General features: G+C 37.6%; 1 long non-coding RNA gene across 3 annotated transcripts in view; it reads left to right on the forward strand.

The window, feature by feature from the left end:
* The window catches only part of LOC148224280 (uncharacterized), a 93,005-nt gene extending 76,146 nt beyond the window's left edge, over positions 1-16,859 (forward strand). For 2 of the 3 annotated variants that reach the window (XR_015802275.1, XR_015802277.1), the window contains 3 exons: positions 8,768-8,875; positions 12,427-12,707; positions 14,197-16,859. This is a non-coding gene — a long non-coding RNA (uncharacterized LOC148224280). The remainder of the gene's footprint in view (positions 1-8,767; positions 8,876-12,426; positions 12,708-14,196) is intronic. The other variant, XR_015802276.1, reaches the window with a different exon arrangement.
* Positions 16,860-21,695: the final 4,836 nt, after the last annotated feature.

Below are 21,695 nucleotides of genomic sequence, written 5' to 3' on the forward strand. Positions count from 1 at the left end.
TTGCTCATCTTCCTGTGGTGCATGTTTTTGAAGCTCAGGGAAGCAGGTGTTCCAGGTGTTATGGACTGGATCCCTAGGAGGATCCTTGTCCATCACATCCACTATCTTCATTTTTTTCATAATCAATATAATTCTACTGTCAGGGAAAGTGAGAAACTGTTTGGCTAAAAAAGCTGCCCTGCATTAACAGTCATGGGAACTTAAGGCAGTTTTTTTAATTGAACTGAACAATTCACCTTAAAATAACAGGATGGCATTTCCCCAGAGAGAGGAAAATCAAAGCCTGATCTGTCATAACTAATAAAATTTGAACTTTCTCAGTCAAACAGTGAGCAAAGACCTCAGGGGAAGGGAATTAATGGGATTTATTACCATGCTGTTGTTGCCTGAACATGTGCAGCAAGTTCACTATACAGCTGCTGAATTAAAACGTGCCACAGCATTTTTGGAAGGTGATGCTTTTTGTTCTATTTTCTTACCTACTGTAAAAACTTCAGAAGAAAAAAAAAATCATAAATGGCACTGAAAATAAGTCTGCTCATTAAGAAAGGCTGAAATGATGCACATGAAATGAGCACTCACCTCATCTTTATTCATATTTTGAGTGAAAACATACGTGTGGTTTAAGGAAATATAGAAAAGTGCAGCTTATTAAATGATTGGGGTTTTTTTCCTCTCATAATTATTGTTTCACAGTATTCAAAGGTCGTGCCATACCACAGCTATTTTTGCTAATACAAAACACGTGAATATGCACTTTTTTCATCCCCAAAAACCCAACCAAAAACCCTTATAATTATAATTCCTGCATAAGGTGCTTCTGCATCTTAATTATTCTGTTGTCAAATGAAAACAGGATTTAAATGATAGGACAAGAGGAAATGACCTCAAGTTGCATCAGGGTAGGTTTGGATTATATATTAGGAAAAAATTCTTCATGTAAAAGGTTGTAAAGCATTGGAACAGGTTGCCCGGGGAAACGGTGGAGTCACCATCCTGGAAGTGTTCACATGAACTTGTGGCTGTGGTCCTTGAGGACACGGCTTAATGGTGAACATGGTGGTGGTGCTGGGCTCATGGTTGGGCTCGATGAACTTAAAGGTCTTTTCCAACCTCAACCACTCTAAGATTCTATGAAATGCTTCAAAATGCAGCAAACTACACCAGAACTGCATGGCTTACATGAAGTCATGTAAAAAGTTATCTCCTAACCCTTTGGTGTCCCTCCTTGCTGTTAAAGGGGTTCTGCAAACACTGAGTAAGAGGCCAATCCTGTATGCAGGTACTGATCCTTATGCCTGCAAACTGCCTGGAGAATTTTAGCGTGACTGCTCATGCAGGTAAAGCTGAGGTCTTCTTTTGAAATGCTGTAAATAAAAGGCTAAAAATGATCATTTACTTAGCTATCTTTGGAGAAAATTATGTTATTCACAGCTTCTAATCGGCTTAAAGTTGTAGCAACTTATAGAATATCAAATAAAATAATTTCTCACTGTGTTCTGTCATGTAGCGTGGCTCAGAAAAGATGCGTTTCTCTGTCAGGAAGAGTTTTTGTGTTTCCAGGAGGGAGATGTTGGTGCTTTGCTCTCCCTGCCCTGTCTCTGAGGCCCCACTACATCTTCTGGCAGCACCTGCTCCTGACTGAGGGGCCTGGGTGGGCTTCCCCTTGATGCCAGATGCACTGGCAACACATCTGGAAAGCAGATGCTGTAACTTTTAAAGAGGGTAGCAGATGGTGGTGTGCTCTTTTGCCCAAACAGAAGGCACTATAACATCAGGAATATGTGAAATAGGCAGGTGCTTCACCTCTTCCAGCTCTGAAATAGCCCTGACTTCACCCACAAAATATAGCTCTCCTTTTGACATTTGTGGTTTCCAAAAGGTCACTGCAATAATTGAGGCTGCTGCCATTCACTTGCTAGGATTACATCCCGTGTCCCGTGTCCCCTCCCTGCCATGGGGCAAGCTGCCCAGGGTGCCCAACCCTCTAGCCAGGTCTGTAAATGCAGGGTCCATTCCCAACCCTGGTGTTTCCTGCACAAGTAGGCTCCTGGCACCATTATGTTCCACCAGAACACCGAAATCAAGGGGCTAGAAGGAAACTCAAGCCTAAGGAGATGAAATTCCCAGAAACTGGCACACAACAGTGGAACTCACAGGAGGTCAAAAAATAGTCCTGTCTTCTGCCATTACCAACACTTAATACAAGCCACATTTTTAAAAACTGAATTTTCCTTCAATGCTAAAATAAAAAATACTGCACACATCACATCATCCCTCCACATTGCCACTCACCCATATAAACCTTATTTAGGACAAATCTATTACCCCAAGCAAGAGTTGACTGAATAAAGCAAAATTAATTGAAATGCCATTTGAATGAACTGAGAAAGGAGGTTAACAGAGGTACTGATTTTTTTTCTATTGTGAAGTAGTGGGATGCTGCCCATGTCTGCATGTAAATAGCTAGCTCCTTTGTACAGATACTGGGGTTTTACTGACCTCAAAGAAAATGCTGTTGGTCAGAGCTGTGGAAAATAATTGAATTATAATAATAAAAAAATACCCAGAAAAAAAGAAAGCTGTCTCCAAAATTCCAAGTTTCAAAAAAATGATGTAAAATTACATCTGTAATTAAACGTAGACAACATGGTCTCAGAAAAAAATCTAAAAAAAATGCTAGTCCTTATAAAGATAATTTGAAAATTGATGAGAGAATTAAAGTATCAATCCTTTGCCTGTAACAAAGGTAAACATAAGCACAATATATTTTTAATTGGAACAAGACATTCAGGATGGAAACAGTAGGTCTTTACTGGAACAGGTAATTAAAGAAATTAAAGCTTAAATAAAACACAGACGGGAAGATACGTATTAAGAGTCTTAGTAATGCATGTCTTAGCATGATATCAATTAAATATTAAGACTGATTTAAACTCATACATGTATTTAGTTCCAATATTTATTTCAATTTTATTGAATTATTTCTAATTATCGGTACTAATCAATTTTTGCAAAACAGATATTAAAAAATATATTAAAAAGAGGAAAGACTTCCATATAAATATTTTTAAGACTTCACAGTCACTTTGTGACATTTTTCCGATACTTTGTGTTTTACATGGGTTTCTCCAATCCCTGTTTTCTTAATAGATTTTTGCACTGAACCAAAATAACCTAGATTTGAATAAGAGCACATGTTTGGGCTGTAGCATTCCCCTGCCTGTTCCTTTTTTTATCATTTTGGGGTGAGATATTGGATGTTTTATTTCAGAAATTTATCCTCAGCACAAGACAGATTTATTTCCCATCTTTCCTGTCTCTTCCATGTAGGATCACAGTAATACATTCAGATTTGTTGGTAATTCTTAATGACAGTTTAATTAAAAAATTCATGCAAGTAGCAATTGAGTATTTACACAGGATAATGCAGCTACTTTTATAATCCTTCAGGACTCCATTACAGCCAAATTGCCAGCTAGGTTTTACTGGGGGAGTTCCTTAATGCTTCTACAGAGGATAAAATATTAAATTTTCAGGGCTATTCTGTTATGTCAGAAACTTTGACATTGGAAGGAATGATATGCAAAACATTTTCTAACTTTACTTTTTGAATTTATTTTGATATTAATTATTAAAAAGTTTCTGAGGGATGGGATAAGAATTGATGAGAATTGAAATGCAGGCCAAACTTCAGGCTCAACACCACTCCTGTGCAGCAAGGTGGGCTGTAGGGCTGAAGGGATTGCAGGGGTGTGAGAGGGCAGTGGGATGGGAGAGGGTGAGAGCAGAGTGTCCTGTGTGCTCACACTGTCTGTGAGGCTGCTGAGCCAAGTGGACTTATTCACTATTAGCAAGAATTATTCAAAAGTAGGTGGTTTTTTAGACCAAGTCTATAATGGGGGAAGGCTTGTGTGTGGTGTGTGTGGTGTGTGTGTGTGTGTTGTACTATTCTGAGATCGTCTGTAATTCAAAGGGCAACAGCTGCAAAAGGACTTTATGACCACCATCTATTACTTTGTCACCATAAAATTTTTTATATCTTTTCGAGATTCGTGACATTTGTATTGTACTATAATTCTGCACTCACTTTCAGGTATTTCATTCACTTTGGTGAATTTTATTCACAGAACCTAGAAAGAAAAAGCCATATGCTCCCATCTATTTTAAATAAAATGCGCAGACAGATTAAAAACACATTTTTCATTGAAGTTCCTACACATTGTATGTAAGCTGCATACAAAAAAAACCAGTTTCCACACACAGAAAGCAGTTTGTATTTTGAGTGAAAAACAAAATCAGAGTTCCCTGAAGTCCTGACAGCCGGGAAATGGCAGTCCTGTGATCTGCTGCCTCCCAAGCTGCCTTTTGGTGGAGTGATGTCTGGAGTGAGAGGTCTTCATACCTGCTGAACCTCCAGGCGCTCCTGCAGCTGGACAGGTTGATGTCACTAATCTTTCTTTCCATCTTGATCCTCTCTACCTTCTCAAAGTAAAATTTTAAATGGTACTAGCCCTTGAAAAGCTTCACACTTACAGTGCAAATATATTCACATGCTCTTAAGATTGTATGCAATACAGTCTGAAAGCTGAAAGGTGAAAAAAAAAATTTTACAGTGATGTTTGTTCTGTAGAAAGAATTCAAGAGGGTGTTTTCTTCCTACCACCTTTTAGATAAACTTGGTGCCTCCTAAAATTCTTTGAACTATAGCTATGAGTAGTATTGCTTAATACATTGTACATTAAGGAAAAAACCTTATGTGAAAACACAGCTCCATTTAGATTGTGCTTTCATGCATCACAAAAATTATTTTAAAAGCTTCTTGAGCCTCTTGTGAGAATTGACTTGATTCCCACATCACTTTTCTCAGAAGTGCAATCAAAATCTCTTAAGAACAAGATACAATCTAATTGACATACTTAAAAAAGCTTAATTGTGACTAGAAGACTGCAGCTTATTTTAAGAATATGGTTACAAAGAAAGAATTTTTCTTCAAGAACCATTACAATGGTTAGTTATGTCTTTGAAAACTCCATCAAAACTTCAGGTGCTCAACTTCAGACTTGGGTTTTTGGAAATAAAAATGTTATGTTGTCCCAGAAGATATAAATTACTAATGTTTAACTCAGCAGGTATAAAAATCTTTCTTCTTTGTGTATCCTTGAATGTTTCATAGCCGGTTTTCAGGACAGAACTCATATTCTTGTTTTCCATTAATGATAGCCTTGAGACTAGAACAGAAAACCTCAGTCTGCTGGCAGTCCTAGTATGTCCATACACAGTCAGAAATGCACATTCCCGTCTGTAATGCACAGAGGCTCATGGTGCTGTTTCTGCCGCTTGTTTTCCTGTAAAGTCAGATCTTCCTTTTGCCTTAGGAAGCCTCCGTCTCAGAGACCTGGAGTTACACAAAGATCAGGCCTCTTGTCGAGGAGAGCCAGGAGAAGCAGCTGTCTGTCTCTCCGGGAGGTGTCAGGGCAGTGAGGAGTTCCCAGTGGCAAGCCACCCTTGCCCTCTGCCATGGGTAGGAGTGGGAGGAGAAACCCGCAGGTTTCTGTTTCTGGTGCAGGACCTGGATTGATCTCATCCAATTCCCCCAGGTGTTTCCTAGCTGTACTTGTCCTGCTAAATCGTGAGGGACTGTCACAGTTAAAGATCTATTGGAGGCTGTGCCCTAATATTTACAAATAAAAATTAAAACTGGAGGTGTATTAATCTCAGGTAAACAGTTCTAATTTGCAAATATCCTGAAACATTCCTTGTGCATCCCTGTATACAGATGTTCAGTCTACTGTCAATGGGTATGTTTGTTTGCTTTTATTATCTTTATTTATCTTTTACTTCTACCCCTTAGAAATAGTCTGGAGAGTTTCTCAAGCACCTATAGCTGGATGGTTAAAAAAACCCTCCCTAGAGCAAAACAATAATTCAGTGACCTCTGTTTCCTCAGTTTCTGTGATTCAGTTCTGCTGGATTTTAGTTTTGATGCAAGTAATTTTCCACAGAACAGCATGAATGAAGGGAAGACTTGTGTGGAATACAGGCACAAGCGAGACAAATGTATGTGGCAGGTTCTAAGATAAAATGAGCTAGGATAACACATAAAAGATTTTAAATATGTTGTCACACAGGAAGGTGGGAAGAAAGAGATTTTGTGAATTATGAACCACTGAACAGACAACAGATCACTGGAATAGCCGAGAATTTTGAGATGTGGAAGAAGACAAAAGTGATAAATAGTGTAGACAGAATGAAAGAGATATAGTAAGGTTTGTGAGATAAAATTAGATTTTCTATGTCAAATAAACATCATAAATCATAATGTGGGAAGGGACACTGAAGGTTTCCCACCCAGGCAGATTCATTTTTCCTGTTGTATGTTTTTCCAACTTTCCTAAAGACCGTGAATAGTCATTTCAATGCTCTGGACTTATTACAAGATTTTCCACCTATCCAGTTTAATTTTTCCATATTCTATATACCTTTCTTAGCAACAATTTTTTTTCTTCCCTTACCTAAAACTAAACACCTTTTCCCAACAGTGGCTGGTTTTGTACCCTCTATGTTCCTCCAGTACAAAAAAATTCCAAGATTATTTCTCTGTGTCTTACGAAAATGGCATTTCATAAATTCACAGATGCCTTCTAATGCTAATCCTAAGCAGAATTTAACTTAAAGTAAAAACAATATTTTGCTTAAGGACCTGCCATCTCAAAGAAGGGGGAGGGAGGAATTTATAGGAGGAATTGAGGCTTTCAATTGATGAAGAACAATTTTAAAGAAGAACTTGAAAAGGATTTAGGAATTTTTCACAGCCCTAATAAGAAAAATCATGAAACTTATGAAACTTTGGGGGATAAAAAGTAATCCTTTTCAGGGTAACCTTCTTTTTCAGTTTGTATATTACTTGAATAGCAGTCAAGCACAAATTGGGAGAAGAAAATTGAAGTATCAGATTAGAGACCTTTAAAAGTCTTTTTCCTGGTATGATCCTAGAATTTTCAGTTATTACAATATGTTAAATACATTAGTTCTTACTTGAGGACTACATGACATTTTTTGAAGGCAATTATTTCTCTTCCTTGTCACTAACACAGGAAATATTTGACATTCTAAGCAAGAGGTGCATTCTGTCCCATAGGTGTCCTGCTTAGTTGCACTAAGAAAGCTTTACTTACTCAGTTGCTCTGGTAAAAACAGGTCCATTATAACCTGTAATAACTGAAAAAAACCACAAACAAACAAACAAACAAACAAAAAACCAAACCAAACCAAAACAAAAAAGCAAGAGAAGAAAGAGGGGTGTCCCACAAAGATTTTCAAGATACTTTCAGAATATATAGGATGAAACTTAGCATACACACATACCTTTCAAGGATTTGTGAAAATTGCCCCCTATGATTTTTTCCTACCTTGTGTAAGAATGGAAGAAGGAAAAGAATGGAAAATCACCAGAGACAGAATAAGATATGTCAGGTATAAAGAATATACCCGGTGTGACTTACTAGGGAGAAATGAGGAAGAAACTTAAAGGAAATGATGGCAAATTATTCTTCCACAGCATGGAAAAGAAGGTAGAGGAGCATTGCTTTGAGTGAGTGTTCTGTCTTAAAGCTATATGAAATCGTTTCATTTTTATAGCCTGTCAATGACACATTCAGTAATTGTCTCTTCAGGTAGTAAACCACACAGCACAATGACTGGGAGAAGAGGATCCCAGGAACAGGCAGCTGGGTTTTTGGATTCCAGCTCTCAAGAGAGGCTAGATAATTTTCTTTCACGCCTGAAAGACCCCAAGACAGTATCAGACTTTTCAAACTCCAATGATTTGAAGAATTAAGAATCTAGTGGCTGCTGGACTTTGGAATAAAGATAATTTTGAAAATATCACATTAAAATATTTTGTTAAGATTATTCTGATTTTTTCTTGGGCTTTTTTTTTTTTTTTTTTATTTTCAGAATAAATTTCAACTAAATTCATATTAGGAGAGCATTTCAAAGCCTCCAGTGAGGGCTGCAGCAGCCTGCTCTGTGCAGCCTCAGTTGGCCTTTGAGGCAAAGTCAGTGCCCTAAAGTGCACTACTGAGCATGTGGATGGACCCTTGAATGTTGCAAGTGTGGAAGAAAGAAGGATGTCCTCACTGCCTTCATGCTAAATCCCAGCTTGTGCTGCCAAACCTGGACAAGGATTGTCAGGAGGTGTTTCTTGCTGAGGAGGCTGGCATTTCAGCTCCCAGCTTCTTCTCGAAGCATCACCTAGGCAGGAATTCTCTCCACCTGGGGCTGCTAAAAGCAGCGTGGTGGATTGTGCTCCCTCTTGGCAGGAAGTGCAGGACATCGACACAGGGATCTCTAGTCCATCGTAAAGGAGAAACTGAAACCACATTTTCTTGATTTGTTGGCATTTTAAAAATCTTGGGCTCCGCTTGAAAAAAAACACATGCTTTTCTTATATTTATATATGAGTTTCCGCTCATATTTTTAATAATATTTCTAATTTGTAAAAATTCATCAGTTATAAAATCATTAAAAACAGAAAAAAGAGCTTTTTTTTTCAGGTCCTGAATATTAATGTGAAAAACAAATTATTAGTATATGAGCAAAGAATAATTATATTTTTGAAGTGGTTGAGCAAAGTTAGTAGCACTTCAGTAATAAAGCAGTTAAATTACTGCTGTGAGATTATGGGTGGTTGTAAGGCCCTTGGCAGGAAGATAAATGCTGGGTATGCTGGTATGGGAGAACATAGATGTGCTTCTCATTGCAGGAGATTCTCTCTCCTCTTCTCTCTGGACCCCACTTGCTGTCCACTACCCCACCTGTTTCAACCTGTGACATGTAGACCTCTGGGAAGAATTTAGCAGAAAGCTGGTCAGTAAGTAAACTTTGTTTCTATGGAAGAGTAAAGCAAGATTTGTTAGTATGGGAGATGTTTTAATCGAAAAAAATGTAATTTTTTGCAGTAGCAACATGCCAATATTTTGATTTTGGTTTTCAATTTTTAAAGGAATTATGAAACATTTATTATTTGGAAAATATGTTTTACATTATTTTTAAACAAGAATAAAACGGAGCATTTGCTTGAACTTTGAAATAAGCAGAAGTTTCTAGCTTTGAAAGTTCTATAAACACGAACACCAAAACTGAGGTATTACTACAAAAGACAATTCAGGTGTGGGAGAGTGAGAGAGGAGCTGCCTGTCTTAGGTGCCATTGCTCCAGATCGTATGGGACAGAAATCATGCCTAGTAGTAGCATTTCATCAGATTTAAGAGGTAGAAACATGTTTTCGAGTCTGGGGATGTCATGGTATTCAACAGCTTATATGGAAAATAAATCCAATAAGCTCCTGAGATGCAGCATCCTGAAAATATATTCAAATAAATTACGAATTTAAATGTATTTGAATAAGCCTTTTTGTTGAATAGGCAGCAGAAGTGCTGGTTTTTATGGGGAGGTATAAGAGCTGAAGTAATAAACATTAATTATTAGTAGGAAAAAGTCTGAAAGTAAGAGTTTCTAAAGCACTTGGCAGTGACCCAGGTCAGCAGGCACTGAAGTTATTGGAAAATTTTTTCACTGTGTTCACTAGTTAGGCCAATACTGAGTGCTTTTAAACATCTCCTGTAGTTTTATCTATTAGAGGCAATGTTTATGTATCATCAGTAGAAAAATACAGCACATTTTCAATGAAAACCTTAATTTGAAGAAAGAGCAATTCAGATTTTCCCATCTCATCCTTTTAGGCTGGATATCTACTATAATTTAAACAATTAGCAATCTGAGCTTGCTCGAAATTAAATAAAAACAACACTTTCTTTTGGTTATAAAAGTTTTCTCTTAGGCTTTTTTTTGCTTATTTCTTCACTATTTCACATAACGTTATCAAGTCTTATCAAATCAGAATGCATGACAGAAATACTGAAGCTCACTAATTACCATAATATTTTGCTATCTTATAGCTCTTATGTGTCATATCATATAAAAAAAGTATTTAATATCAAAAAGATAATCCCTGACTAAAGCATTTTTAGGATGGACATTATAGTTAAAGCAGAGCTCAGAGTAGAATCAAACAAAATTTTAAATTAACGCCTCAGTGTCCTTAATTGAAAAAACCACAAAACATAAAATCAAAGCCAAGAAAATGAATATTTTTAATATATTAGAACCAAGAGTTGTGAAAAATGCCTACAAAATTTCAGTTACACATTCGTAACTTTTTCTTTGCACACATATTAGTACAGATTATAAAAGCTTTTTAAGTGATTGTGATAAGCCATGTAGAGTGAGCCATGTGGACTCATAATGTAAGTAAAAAGGGGAAAAAAGATGTAATTAGAAATGAGTGGTTTTTTGAATATTTCTAGGTACCAGAACAGGATGTTCAGACTGGGTGTTAGGAAGCATTTCTTTACCAAGAGGGTGACCAAGCATTTGAACAGATTTCCTAAAGGAGGTGTTTGATACCCCAAGCCTGTCAGTGTTTAAGAGGCATTTGGACCCTGCCCTTAACAAAAAGGTTTAAGGTGATGAGTCCTTCCTTGGCCAGGCAGGTAGACAAAATGATTTTTGTAGCTCCCTTTCAACTGAAATAATCTATTTTAGTCTAGTCTGGTCTAGCCTATTCTACCAGAAGAGCTTTGTCAATTCTTCTGCTGCATTAATCAAACTTCTCAACTGAGCAGGTGTTTCCGTATTGAAGGTGTTCTATCTAACATATAGGAAATTCTATTTTAATGTTAAAAATTGTTTAACAGAGATTATCTAAGAGCTTTGTCCCTTCAGCTTTACTAATAAGTTAATTAGTACCTGAAGTTTTAAAATATCCGTTATGACAATTCCAGCCAAATCCTGAAAATAAACTCTACGACGTGAAACAGAAAATTTACAGAGTAAGTTAGCCGGGAGACCAAATAGAAAATAAAAATTTCTAAAGCTTTATGGGTTGATCATTTCATGTACAGTGTCCAGACCAATGGGTTATTGTACTTACTCGACTGGACAGATCCCTGTATTTTTATTTTAAGGACAAATAAACACGTTGCAAGGAGTTTTCTGGGGAAAGAAAAGGAATGAAACAATGAAAAAAAAGAAATTTGAAAGCAGCATGAATACACAATAATGGTCAATAATAGCATTTCGATATTTTTATAACACTACTTGCAAAAAAAAAAAAAGAAAAAAAAAAAGAGAACAAAGAAAAAGAGAAAAAAAATATATCATAGGGCCAGGAAAAAGGCAGGTGTAAAGAAGGAAAGTGAGGTCAGCCTTCTGTTGGAAGGGTACAAAGGGTTAATGTTGCTGTCTGAGTCAGAATGATGCTGCTTGATGTTTAGATGCTGATGTTTAGATGCAGTACATTTTCTCTTTTCTGGGATTCAGACTTTGCTGCACCTGATCATCTGTAATAAGGTGTGGGAATGAAATTGCTCCTGATCTCTGGTGATATGAATGCTACTAACACAACATTTAAAGGCACTACTCCTAAGATAAGGTAATTTTAGAGATGTCTCCTGCAGATACCCAGAAGTGCAACCAAGCATTAAATCTTTCCTCACTTCTCAGTGTTTCCCACAGAAGTATCAACATTTTTTCATCAAGTGATTTTAAAAATCCCTCTAGGAAGTCTGTCAGGAAGAGAGTGATTTTTTTGTTTGTTTGTTTTGTTTTGTCATTTTTGTTATTTTAGAGTGGAAAAAAAATCAAAATATTTTCAATCACTCAAAAGCAGGGAATGGACCTCCCTGATGACAATTATATTAAAATACTTGTTCTCATCTCCTAGACAGAATGACTTTTCCAGATAGCTGCTTCTTTCTTTGCCACACCAGGCCAAACCCACATTTCTTTGATTACCATACTCAGGAAGCATTCAGGCCATTCCTTCAATGGCTTTTCCAAAAATCAGTAGTGTCAGGGGATATAAATTATGACAATCATGGGTTGTCTGGATTGACACAAAAAGGAACCCACATTACACCAGGGAACCCTGTGCAAAATAACTGAGGTAGCCTTGAGGGACAAATTCAGTGTCCTTAAATGCTCTTCAAAACACAAATCTTGTGGTCAGAATAAGCAGACATATAAAAGACTTTCAGTCCCTCTTCCTTGGATCACTCCTTTATGAGGCAATATTCCTTTCTATAAGACCTAGAAATTTTACAATATGCTGATGGATAGGAAATTTAAACAAATTATAAATTAAATAGACTAAATTTGAAGCAGTAAACATGGCATAAAATATTTTTTATACCTTTATTAATCCCACTCTATGAATTTCTGCCAATGAAATAATATCCAAGAAAAATTTCTTTGTCTTTCCAGCTCTCTGCTACATCTTCCTCTTCAGATGCATAGAAAAATCTTAACATGTAATTGGATTTGGTTCAACCAATGTTATTTGCTATTTGTTCTTGTTTGCAGGTTCTCATTCAACCCTGGCCTAGATCCACGAGTCCTTATGTCTCAGGAGACCAGAGAAATGGCTCAAAAAAGAAAGTGAGGTCAGAGGAAGAGATATCCAAGTGGGAAATGTCCTGCTCTGCTGTTGTTTTAGTCATGCTCCAGTGGAGAAGACACAGAAATCAGAAGGAGTTCTGTGAAGTTCTTGTGAGATAGAAACAGCAGATTTGGTTCTAATTCTCCAACAAGCATAAGGAGCTGGTTTGGACTTGGCCCTATTAAAAAAGAAAATATAAAACCAGGTATTGTTCACTCCCTATCCCTGTCACATCCCTGAAAAGTGCAACTACAAACTGTTGGTTTTTGAGCACTTCTAATTTCACAACTCACATCTTGGTAAAAGACCCAGTTCTTTCTCTTCTTGAACAGGTTTTTGTCCCCTGTCCTAATCCCCTTCCCTTGCCAGAGACATTAGCTGTTGAAAAGTTTCCTTGAAAAGTTTCATATTATTATGCAGTGTTTAGCATAATAGCAATAGATTTTCCTGCTGTGTATTGCAGTACTGGAAAACATTTAAATATTGTCCACGAAGCTGAACCTTTTTATAATCACCCCTTCTGTTCTCTTTAGTAACTCAAAATAATTCCTGAACTGAGCCAGCTAATATCCTCCTGTTTAAGTGTTTCTGAAAGCACTTCAGTTGTGTGCACACCAAGGTTTCTTCCACGCTTTCCTCTTCCATCCCTGTCATTCAATGTTCCAGTCCAATGGTTTTTCCATTTCTGTTTCCAGTGAGCTCATTTTAAAGTTCCAAGTAACTTCTTACATTTATATTCTCTATTCATTTATTTTATTTCCATTTATTTCTCTTTTTTTATCTATGACACTATTCATATTATCATTGTCACTATCTTTCAATTTGCAATCTACATCCAAAGTTTTTTTTTTAACTCAATGGATCTGGAAAGTGTAAGAAGTGTGCTTTGACTTCTGTAACCAATTTGCTACTTTTTTTTTTCTTATTCAAAATAGAGTATTTTCTCTTCTTTTTTCCTGATTAAAAAACTCAAGAACTCCCAAACATAAAGTTGCTTAGAAAAGTAAGTCTGTTGACTTATTTTTCTATGTTAAAGTTTTAAACTGAACATCCTCCATAGATGAAATATGAGGTATGCACAGCCCATAATTTTTTAAATGTCAGTTTCCTAAGTCACCTTGAAATCAAAAGTATTTTTTGAATTAATTCTTTTGCTACTTATGGTGTAACCTGAATTAATATAGATCTGCAACTCTAATAAATTTGTATTCAGGTTTCATTTCCAGACCAATTGGAAGGGACAATTATAACTTTCTTAGGAGAACAGGGGAAAATGGCTATATTTTACAGAGGATTTTCAGTCTGCTTTTCCATGAGATGTCCTGAAGGTACAACAAATGTTTCAAACACTAAGGAGCCATGGCATTAACTGCTCTAAGAGTCAATTTTAACAATTAAGATTTAACTCATAAAACCAATATTAAGCAAATGCAGAAAGCTGAGTCAAGCATGGAAGAGGGAGAGCTGGGACATTTCAGAATGGGAGAGCCTCAAGAGAGGAGCACATACAGGAGCATGATAGATTATCCACTAGTGATAATAAATCATATGTACATGTTGCATCTGCAAGAAAAAGTTAATGGCTGTACTTGTTTCAAAACCCAAAGGCCAAAGAAAATTTTACCTCAGAATCTACTTTATTACTTACATCCATGCCCAAGTTTAGAAATTAAGTAGTATTGTTTTTCTTCTAGGTCAAGAAAGCAGCCTTATGATAAAAGTAATGAGATAACCTGCTGCTTCCAGAAATTCTTGAGTTCAGAAGATTGAGCCTTCTGGAAGAACTGAAGTGCTGCAAATCAGAAAAAAAGTGCTATGTTGTGATGATAATGCAAGATCTCAAAGTCTTACTTGTTTATGTGCAAAGACTTCCCGCCTAAGAAACAATAAGATGATCAGGTTTAAAAATATGTAGCATGAGAGCTTCAGGAGTTATATTCTATGAATATATTATCCACTGTATTTAACTTGTTTGTTTGTGAATGGACCATAAAGTGTGCAAAGATATTTGCTATTCAGAACTGTTCACAAAATAATGACTAAATCACTGAATATAAATCTTATATCTGCAAACATTTCACTGCAGACTGACTGTAATATGTGGTTGGTCACTTGAAACACAAGTCCTTGTTCAGCTTTTTCAGATGACACAAATATTTCTGTTGTAATACAAGCAATAAAGAACCAAAGTTCTGCCTTAGAGGGTACTCTGCATGTTTAACATCAGTAATTATTTTTTGTTCATAGCATAGCATTAAGTCCATCAATTTCAAGTCCTTCAAAACATAATGATGATGATAATAACAGTATTAATATGTTTCTTGAGTTTTGCCAAAAAGGTGCATAGTCTTAGCACAAAGTGGTGGTAGATGTTAATTCTGGTCCTCACACCTCAGCTGCTGAGTGTTATTTGTTATTTCTAAGCTAAAGTGCTAAAGAAAGGTAGGGTGGATTAATTTCTTCACAGGAGCAATGATTTGGCATTTTGTCCTTCTGCTGACGCCCTTCTCTTATGGGCTCCAATCCTATGGGTTCACCACTGCACATGGCAGGCAGAGGGAGGAGACCATGCCACAGCAATGCTCTCATGCCTATTGCATGTCCCTGCTTAACCCTGTAGTCCACAGAATGAGAGCTGGGGCAGACCCACAGTCACATTGCATTGTCCCTGAAACTGGGACTGGTACTGGGAAGGGATGCTGTTCCTGCTTGCAAAGGTTGAAACCTTTAGGTGGTGAAAGAGCTCAGTAGAGTTATACATCACTGAAGGTATTCATCAGAGTAGACATAATACACGAAGAATATGTTTTTATAGTCATAAAATCAATCCTCAAAAATATGCAGTTTTACTGCAAATGTTTATGTAAAGTGTTCAGTGTTCGTTTTGTGTACTGTTTATGTTCCTCTGTTTTTTATGTCACTCATTGAAATTTCCCCTGAGATAGAAATGCATTTTCTTTTTTCAGGCTGAATTTGTACAAAAATGTCTGAATGCAGAATGGAGGTTTATGTTGGAGTTTGTTTGTTTTGGTTTCTTTGGGGTTTTTTGGGAGGGAGGCGGGGGGCCTGGGGGGGAAGTCTGATCAAAAGTAGTGGATTTTACTTTGTAGTTGAGAATCACCTCATTCACAGCCCTGTGAGAAGAAGGTTGCTGACCTGCATAAGGCCAGCAGCTGGTGGTTCAGCAGGCAGAGTCCACTGAAGTACCTGCAGAATGCTGCAGAAATTGAGACCTTTGCTGTCCCATGGTGAGGGATGCAGAATCAGTACCAGGACCACTATGTTGGGTTTTTGAATGCACAATACATATGGCTGGGGATACTCAGGATATCTGAGAAGGAAGGGTCATCCTTTAGATCAGTCCCTTCTCTCTCATTTCCTGAAATAAGAAGCAAAAATGAGGAAGTGTGTTCACTGTGTGTAAAGTCCTGTTTTATTAAATTGCTGCATTTCTGTAATTTTTTTGCCATGTCATGTTGATAATAACTAAATAATGCCATACACATTTTTAATGAAAATGCATCAACTACTCCTAAGGAAAGAGGACAGTCAGGAGTTCCCTGAACCCTTTTTGTCTGATCTGTGAGGTTGCAATACCCTGTTGCATGCTACATTACATTTTAGAGCATCAGGCAGTTTGCAGTTTATGATGGTCAATGATACCCTGGTACACTTTTCTCAAGTTGTTATATACTTACACACACTGGTAGGATCAAAGTGCAGCTGAAATGGAGAAGCGGCCCCACAGATGATTTCTGTTATGCACACAAGAGTCCTGCCTACACAGATAATTTAGTAAGCAAAGTGTTTGGGGTTTTTTCCTATTCAGGGGTTAGTGAAGACACTGGTGTGACTCCTCAACATTTTCTACTTGCTGAGCCATCAGATTGACACAGCCTATGTACTACAGAGTGCAATTTTATGCCAGAATATCAATATTAAAATATGATTCTAGAAAAAAAGTGGATATACAGATGAGCAAGTTCACCCAGCACAGATTTCTCATCTCCATTTCTTTCCTTCTTTTCTGTTTTTTTTTCCACATAGGAAGTCATCAGAGTTATATTTTTCCTGATTAACACATTTCTTCATCAACTATAATTGCAACCATTAAATTAGATTGCCTCCTGTTAATCTTCCACTGCTTCAATCCTATTATGCAGAAAAATAATGTAAACTGTCAGAGTGAGAGGATGCAAGTGCCAATCTTGAAACTGGAGAAAAATATTGTTTTAATAAAAAGTCTTTCCATCATAGTGAATTTTAAAGCAATACAGAGATGGCATTTTCTTAAACCACAAGAAATATGCATAAAAAATGGAAATCTTTTCATTAACAGGGAGAAATAAACATCATATGAAAGCTGATGGCATTCTTGCATGCATCATTTGTATAGCTCATCAGATAGCTTAGAATAAAAGGTACCCTCAGGCGAGGAGCCGAAGAAGCAAATAGTCTTAATTTATATCTCAATATAAAGTTTATAAGCCTAGATAAAAAAGTAGGTACTGAAACATTAAGTCCCAACAGTCTAGCCAGTCTGATTAATATCTCTTTGAACAGAACTTACATTAAGACAGAGACAGCTGGGTTTAAAACACGAAGCCTGGCACAGCTGCCAGGTTTGGCACAAAATGAAGGTGGAATACTTCTTTTAGAGCTAAGTTGTGTTAAAGTACCATATTAATCTTGCAGGGAGTTTCAAAGATCTCATGATCTGAGAGAACTTACTTGCTTTTGCAGTACTGAAACCTTCTATACATTCCCCTCTGATTTTTTTAAGACTTTATCAAAGATTGATTAGAGCTGCAGCATGTTCAGAAAAACACTGCATTTTTAAGTGTTAAAATAAATTATAAACTGTCCCTAGTTTTCTAGCTTATAGATAAAACCTGTGACCCCTGAACTTAATAATTCATCTTCAGTGCCGTAGTAGCCCATGGTCAATGAATTATTTTTTGGTATTTGAGATAGTATGGGAAAAAAACTTATTACCAGAATAAGTGGAATTACATTAGCTTTGAAGTGAAGAGTAAGATATTAATATTTATCAAAATCTACTGTTTGTTTATTACCTAGTTTCTAGGATGGCTTAGGAGCATTGTCATCAGTTGAACTTAAGAACTGGTTGTTCATTCAGGAAACATGTGACTGGAATGACAAAAGAAAAACAAAAAATAAATAAAAATTAGACACAGTACTTCTGTAAATCCCCAGCTCATAGATTTTCATTGCAAGTTTTCTCCATCAATATTTTATAGAATGAATTTTTTTTCCTGTAGGTTATCAAGAAGGTATTCTCAGAATTCTTTCAGGCTCCCATTTGTAACTATTATTATTACAAAAAGTACTTTCCCTGCAACAGCAAAAGTTCTCATGATTACTTTCAGGCTTATTTAGGCTATTGCAAACTTTGCAGTCCTCCTTTCCTTGGTGCAGTAACTTGGCCATTCTCCAGCTGTGGCCTGCAGGGATTAGTTGATGTCCTCTGCCAGGACAATTGTTTCTATTTTCAAAGGGGTTGAAAGAAGCATAAATGTGCAGTTTGTTTTCAAGACCTTACTTTTTTGCATATCTGATTTCAGTAGCCACCCTGAGCACATTCTGCTGCTGAGGGCAGTGAGCAGCATTAGCTCAGCGCTCCTGAATTTAGGAGAGGCGTACTCAGGAGTGGTGATGCTTCAAAGGAGGAGCCCCAGAGTCGTGGGCAGGGACACCTGGGGTGCCAGGTCTGCAGCTCTGCTGTTGCAGGCTAACCTTGGCCAGCCAAGGATTTGGGGAGCCATTGGAGTGAGGCTCAGGGCATGCCTGTGGTCTGCAGTGTGGTGCTGTGGTCACACAGCTCTGGCCGGTTGTGTACGAAACTTGCATGATGTAAAATACAACTGACAGTGTTTGGAAAAGAGAGTCATTGTGTTGCCACGGGGAGCAGGAACGACTTTAACAGCTGAGGATGGCAAGTAATGGAGAGCTCGTTATTGCAGAATGTTTTATATCAGCATGGTGGCATGCCTTCAAAGGTAAGGGGAACAGAAAACAGGAAAATGGGAAAGGCAGCAAGGAAGAATTGTTGGATGACAAGACGAGAAGAAAAGGAAAGAGACACAGGAAACTGTTGGACGACAAGAAAAGAGGAAAGAAAAGAGACACAGAAATACAAAGCAGATAGGAAAGTGACCATGGGGAAGAAAGGATGGAAAGAATCTGGAGAAGACTCACAAAGATGCTGAAGGAAACTAAAGTGAAAACAAGCAAAGTGATTCAGAGAACAAGAAAGTGAAAAATTCAGAGTAAGTCTGAGCTGTCACTGAAAAGAGACACAAGGAAACTGACTGCCTGTGCTCCTGCAGGGTTGTGTGATAAGGGGAGCCAACAAATTTGACATGGTCAGCACCCAGCACCCCCTTAGATCAGACACAACAGCAGAATCCTTGTGTTCTTCCAGGCTCATCCTTGGACCTCAATCCTTCCAACCTAAGCTGACATAGTAAAAGGCAAAGGTACTGCTTGAAGTACATGAATGAGTCAGGCCAGCTGAGTTCCTTCCCTGTGTGTAGATGTGATGTGCCACAAGAAGGAAAAGCCTGCTGGCACCAGCAGGATATGGCACCACTGAGGTCTGAGGAGTTCTCCCACTCCCTCCTGTGAAGTCAGTCCTCCCTCCTGATGCTCTCAGGCACCCAACTTGTCGGGTTGTTTTCTTCAATGAGTCAAGCAGCTAATAGTTGCTATAAAGTTATTTTTATATAGCAGAAGCACATCAGTCTCAAAGGCAAAAGCAAAGCAATGGCAAAAGCAAAAGGCAATGGCAAAAAGCAATGGCAAAACGCCCCAGCTCTCCCAAATGCATGTTCTTATATAAAAACTTCCCAACAAGCTAAGACACGAACTCGGACCACTACTTCTAGAATTCTAGTTTCTTAGCACACCAGGCTATGTATGAACCATACATATGGTCTATCTTATTCTATCTGAAAAATGTAAACAATATTCTTACTATAGCTTTATTATGTCTGAAACTATGTTTCTGGAGCTTCCACGGAACTCCTAGTATCTAGGACTATGTTTTTCAACCTTCACTACAACATGTACCACTACTCTGGCATTTGAGACCTTCACTGACTAAAAGCACTTAAAACTTATTTCACTTAATCACTTACTTACTCCACTTACTTACTTACTCATTCCACTTACTTACTTACTTTACTTACTTGCTTGCTCACTCGTACTAAAACCTAAACTTTCACCTCTGCCTGATGTGTGAGTGGCTTAACGTACCTCAATCCATCTAAAGGTTTTAATTCAATCCCTGCACTCGGATTTCTCTCTGAAGACTTCGGAGAGACTCCTGACGTACTGACTCCAAGACGTCCTGTGCTGCCCTCAGACCACTTGCCTTTTCTACTCAGTTTTCAGTTAGGTTGTCACTCTGCCAGTGGCAATACCTGTATGGCATGTGGGTTTTTAACTGATGACAAAAGGCTTGTCAGAACTGGATAAGGCTTTTTTTTCCCAAGGAATTCCTGTTCTGTGTCTTTGTCTCTCAGTCTGTCATATCTAGTTCAAACAACCTAGTTCAAATTCTAAGAAAAAGCTGTATTCTTAATTCTATGAAATGTTTTCTAAAGTATCTTATGTGTACGTTTAAATGTGGAGTGTGGAGCCCAATTAAATTACAATTACATCATAATGTTAATGGTAAAAGTTATTATATATTTGCAATCTAACTACAGAGCCATTTAATGAGAATTGAAAAGTTATTAGCGTATCATAGAGTGCAACATTATAGGAAATCATTTTGTTTCATTTACCCATCATTGTCTAAATATTACAATGAAAGAATTGCTTGTATGACAGTCTCAAAAACATTTTGCTAAAAGGAGTTATTTGTCCAGATTTGAATGAGTGAGATGATGAGAGAGATTTCTTTCTCTCATCCTCAAACCTTTACATTTGATCATCTCTCTACAAACCACAAAAATTCTTCTAGTGGACAGACAGCTCTTCAATGTGTCCTCAGGTGCTTTCTGAGTAAGATGGAGATGAAAAGTAGAAGAGCATCTGTATACGGGGTGATAAGAATGAAAAAACTGTAACACAGTGATTTACAGAATATCCAAGATATTCGTGAAGTAATTTTTCCTTCTTGCTTTAAAAGAAATGGAGCTTTGCCCTGAGTTAATATCAGACTGTTAATTGGGGTGTGTCAGAATGAGACACAAGTGCAGTGAGACTGCCACAAGATTAAGCAGCTGAGCAGAACAAATATTTTCCACAATATGGATAACTGCAAACAATTTGATGTTTTGAATTAGCTTTCAAATGTTTTGAACAGCATCTTCATGGTGACAGCATTCATGAGAGAACTGCTATCTACTGGAGAGATATTTCAGGTAACCTTAAGATGGCAACTCTGTTATTTCTATAATTGTTACATCTTTAGTAACTACCTTGCTCTGTTTAAGCCCTGTTTTGGAGGGAGGACAAAGACCTGGCTCCCAAAGATCTTACTTCTTGCTGGGAAAGAGACAGCTGGTCCTGAAGATATTCATGTCCACATGGTAAGGCCTAAAATGGGGGGTCCCTTTGAACCGGTGCTTTACACTGATGAATCAATTTGAATGTATGGAAGGGGATAATTTTGTCAATAAAAGGAGAAAGGTCCCAGCTGAGGCCGTGCTAGGGCCTGTTTGCTACTGATGGAAGTTGAAAAGCAGAGTGGAATGTCTCACCAATGCCTGCCAGGGGACTGTGCCAAACCCCTGCTAGGAATGAGCAGCACACCCTGCTCCCCACTTGCTAAAGAAGTGCCAACAGGTTTCAAAATAATGGAGCTGGTGTTGAGTGGACTGCAGCAGGTTTTTCTTTTCCATCATCACCCACAAGGGGAGGACTAATGATGCTGTTGCTTCTGTTGTCAATATTAGACTTTGCACTGATCTTGGGACACATGCAGAAAGGGCTTCCATGGAGCTACACCCCTCTCTCTGCTCCTGAAGAAAAACTGCAAGGTGGTCCTTGAACCTCAGCATCTTCTATTTATTATAAGGCATGGAAATAAAGGAAATAAACCACAGAGTACCAAATATTTTTGTGGTGTAAATGCATGTTTAAAAAAACCCAAAAGAACAAACAAAAAAGCTGAATTCTTTCTATTCTTGTTGAGGTTTTAGCCATGGAAAGGGAAAGACTG

This window comes from Sturnus vulgaris, chromosome 3 (genome assembly GCF_052056855.1).
Source record: "Sturnus vulgaris isolate bStuVul1 chromosome 3, bStuVul1.hap1, whole genome shotgun sequence".
Lineage (NCBI taxonomy): Eukaryota > Metazoa > Chordata > Aves > Passeriformes > Sturnidae > Sturnus > Sturnus vulgaris.